Below are 4751 nucleotides of genomic sequence, written 5' to 3' on the forward strand. Positions count from 1 at the left end.
TTGTTAGGTATTGTCTTTGGATTTAGTATCAGAGGACATTGGTTGATAAAATGTCAAATGTTTCTTCCTCTTCTATTTTTTGGAAGCGATTGTGGTAAATTGATGTTCATTCTCTTTAAGTTTTTGGTAGAATTTTCTAGTGAAAATTCTGGGGAATTTTTTTTTACTATATACACTTTTTTTAGAGAGAGCGAGCAGGGACGGGCACAGAGAGAGCGAGTAGGGACTGGCAAAGAGAGAGCGAGCAGGGACGGGCACAGAGAGAGCGAGCAGGGACGGGCACAGAGAGAGCGAGCAGGGACGGGCACAGAGAGAGGGAGCAGGGACGGGACCAGAGAGAGCGAGCAGGGACGGGACCAGAGAGAGGGAGCAGGGACGGGCACAGAGAGAGGGAGCAGGGACGGGCACACAGAAAGGGAGAAGGAACCTTGAAGGCTCCACGCTCATCAAGGAGACACAGGGCTCGATCTCTCGAACAGTGAGATCATGACCTGAGCTGAAATCAAGAGTTGGATATTCAACCAATGAGCCACCCAGGGTCTCCACTGTTGTTTTTAAGTGGTTTTTAAATTACCAATCAGTCTTTGATGGCTGTGGGACTATGCCGGCTCTCTCTTTCATCTTGGTTGAGTTTGGGTGGATGGTAGTCTGATCTGTACCTTTCAAGTCATCAGATTTACGAGCATAGGGCGCAGTTTTCCCTTACCATCTGGAGCAGCATCCACATTTCATCCCTGATAGTGGTGCTTTGGGTCCTCTTTCTTTTTGTCTTTATCAGTTTTTTTAGAGATTTGTCAAGTTTATTGATTTTCTTTTTTTGAGGAACCAGCTTTTTGTTGATCTTCTTTTGTTCATCATTGATCTTCATTGTTTTCCCGTTTTCAGTGTCAGCTGTATTTTACTGTTTTCCTTGCTTTGGGCTAATTTTTCTCCTCTTTTTCTAGTTTCTCGACGTAGGGATTTTAACTGAGTTGTCTTTTTGTTGTTGAATTGTAAACGCTCTTTATATATTTAGACAAGAGTCGTTTATCAGACATGAGATTTACAAATGATTTTTTGCATTCTGTCGGCCACCTTTTCACTTTGTTGATAATGTTCTTTCAAGCACAAAAGTTTTTAGTTTTCATGAAAGCCTATTTAATTTTTTCTTTTGTTGCTCATGCTTTTTTTTTTTTCTTTTTACTGTATCCAGCTTTATTAAAGACACTTTTCATAAACAATCATGGTGTTTCAGGCAGGACATGGCAGACTACCCATGTTCAATGGACTACCAAAATCAGAAAGCCACTATAAAACCCAGTGAAGTCTTCATATAATGCTCTGAACAGGGGAAGTTTAGAGTGAGGGCTGACATTTCACACTTAGCATGTTGTTCAACAACTTTCCACGAACCGACCCTGACTTTCAGGAAATGAAATGAAAATGGCAGAATCCTCAATCTGAAGCTCCACAAGCTACAAAAGGAACTCTTTTGAGGGATGCCACCCCCTCGGTGACTCTGTAAAGTCCAGATTGCCTGACACACTGGGAACCATTTCGTGGGGTCTGGCTCCAATGGGTCTCTGGGCTTAAGGGAGTCACGTCTATGTTGAAGGCAGAGGGAGAAAAGGACATAAAAAAAGGAATTTTAGATTTTCCACACCACAAGGCCTTTGTGCCAAGGTGGCCAATGTGTGTCAACATCAAGGAATTGCTCCTCCTTGGGAACCAAGAGGAAGTAGAAGGGAATGGTGTTTCCTCTTGTATCAATCTGGCTTTGGAGATATTCTAATAGTGACATATGCCCCTCCCCCAAAACAACAATGAAGTGTCCTGGATGCTAACAACATGGCTTAAAGAAAAGTAAAACAAAGTTCTGCATTTTTATAAAACTTGATAAAAAATATTATTTCAAACTGTACAGCCACCAGAAGTACAGTTATCCAAATGCACGTGCTTTGCTCGGCGTCTCCGGCACCTTTGGCTTTCTGGGCCGGGTCTGTTTGGTGTCTCCACCTTCTGCTGGGTTATTCCCATCCTCGCCAGCATCCGCTTTCCCCTGTTCCCCTTCCGGTACCTTCTCTCCCTTCTTCAAAGGGGCCTTTTTAGGTTTGGGCTCTGGCTTTGGAGGCGCAGGTTTAGCAGATCACCTTCCAGATCTCTGTGGCTCATCCTTCACCTTGGCTTTATCTCCTTTAGCATCCCCTTCAGCCTTCTCTCGGGCATGGAGGCGGCAGGGGGACAGGGGTGCTGGGCGTGGGGGCGCTGGGCGCGGGGGAGCAGCAGCCTGCGGGCTCTGGCCGGTCCGGGGGTCATTCTAGCCTCCTCTTCTTCACACGGCTCCTTGCTCGTGCTTTTGATATCTAACCTAAGAATCCATTGTCAAATCCAAGGTTATGAAAAGTTACCTTTTATTCCAAGAGTTTTATTCTAAGTGGTTTACAGTTTTAACTCTTACGTTTAGTTCTTTGATCCATTTTGAGTTGATTTTGCATATGCCGTGAAGTGCGTAGTCGTCCAACTTCAGGCTTTTGCATGTGGACATCCAACTGTCCCAGCCTCATTTTTTGAAAAGACTGTTCTTCCCCACTGGATGGCCTTGGCGCCCTTGCTGAAAATCAGCTGGTCATAGATGCATCGGCTTATCTCTGGCCTCTGAACTTGACATCACAGGGTCTAGGAGCGTGGTTTGCCGTTGGTGTTTGGCCACAGTGGGGCAAGTATGGCAAAAAAACGTGTTTTGTTGTTAGACGCAGCCTTATCCTGGTCCTCTGCGGGGGGGGGGGGGCAGACTTTTCTCAGAGTTTTTTCTAAAGTTTATTTTTGAGAGAGAGAGAGACAGAGCATGAACAGGGGAGGGGTAGAGAGAGAGGGAGACACAGAATCTAAAGCAGCTCCAGGCTCTGAGCTGTCAGCACAGAGCCTAACATGGGGCTCAAACCCATGAACCATGAGATCATGACCTGACCTGAAGTCAGATGCCCAACCGGCTGAGCCCCCCAGGGGCCCCTCTTCTTAGAGCTTTTTACTCCATGCCCGTTTCGGGTGGGGGACTCTGTGTGTTCTCTCCACAATGTATGGGAGGGAGTAACCTAGGGATCATAGCACCATGTCTTCCCTTGGTCCCAAGGTCCCTCTCTCCGTCTTTCAGAGCCTTCCTACACTTGTTGGTTGTATTGTATCCAAGGCTTTTCTTTTGTAGGGGAAGAGCAGAGCAAATCCATCGTGACAGAACTGGGGGTCATCAATTTACCCATTTTTAAGTGGCTTTGGGGGTTTTGATTGGGAACGCTGGGGGTTTACAGGCAAATCTATGGAGTGTTGACACCTTGACGCTGTTGAATTTTACACACGACATGTTATGTTGGGTCTGTATACACAAGTCTCTCCATTGACCCAGGTCTTTTTAGTGGCCTTCACAACGATCATGCAGGTGTCCTTGAAGGCTAATTCTTCATAGCTTTTATCACCTTAGCAAGTGGAATTTCTTTATTGTTTTATGTCCTGCTTGGGTGTTATTTTATTGGTTTTGGTACCAAACCTACACAGAGCAGATGCTGAATGCTCCAATCCGTTCTCAGTGCTCATCTGCATATTTCCCTGAGCGTCCGTGCAGTTGTATTTTATGCAAATAAGAGCCATTTGTTTCTTCTGAATCCCTAGTTATCATTTTATTTTGTCTTGTTACACTGGCTGGGACTGGGAATGAAATCTGGGAGGAGGGGTGATAGCAGGTGGTTTTGACTGTGTGATTAACTTATGATGTTTGCTATGCATTTCCCGCCACCGTCTTCCTAGGTTGTGGACTGCATTTTCTCGCCTCTTTTGAGATGATTACATGGTTCTTCTTTCTGTTGTTATGTGGTTGACAACAAAGGATTTCTGAGATTAAACCAGCTTTGCATTCCTAGCCACGATGCATTGATTTTTACACACCGATGGATTTAATGTGCTAACATTTTCTTTTGGTTCTTGTCTTGTTTTAATATCAGAATTATACCATCCCTATGAACTAACTGGGGCAATTTCCCTATTTTTCTATGATATTCTTTTAAAGGTGGTTATTTCCTATTCCTAGACTCTTTGATAAAACTTGCCTATAAAACTTGTGTCTAGTGGTGTGGGCAGCAGGAGGTCATAGGAGGAAGAAAAGCTCAGTTACTGATTTAATTCCTTTTTTTTTTTCATTTTTATCGAAGTCTGCCTATATAGAGAGCAAATATCTAGCTAAAAATATATGGGAACTATTAGCAGTAATTAACAATGATTGTCTCTGGGAATGAGATTATGGAAGTTTTTTAATTTCTATATTAAATTAATTAATTAATTAATTTAAATTTTTGCATCCAAGTTACTTAGCATATAATGAAATAATGATTTCAGGAGTAGATTCCAGGGATTCATCCTCCATGTATAACACCCAGTGCTCCTCCCGGCAAGTGTCTTCCCTCATGCCCTCGCCGCTCAGCCCATCCCCCACCCCCAGCCCGCCGGCAACCATCAGTGTGTTCTCTTATTCACGAGTCTTGTATGTTTTGTCCCCTCCTTGTTTTTATATCATCTTTGCTTCCCTTCCCTTATGTTCATCTGTTTTGTATCTTAAATCCCACACACGAGTGAAGTCATATGGTAAGTGTCTTTCTCTGACTGGCTAATTTCATTTAGCCTAATACCTTCTAGTTCCATCCACATATTTGCAAATAGCAAGATTTCATTCTTTTTGTTTGTTGAGTAATACTCCGTTGTGTGTATATATATATATATATATATAT

Source organism: Suricata suricatta, chromosome 12 (assembly GCF_006229205.1).
Source record: "Suricata suricatta isolate VVHF042 chromosome 12, meerkat_22Aug2017_6uvM2_HiC, whole genome shotgun sequence".
NCBI classification, from domain to species: Eukaryota; Metazoa; Chordata; class Mammalia; order Carnivora; family Herpestidae; genus Suricata; species Suricata suricatta.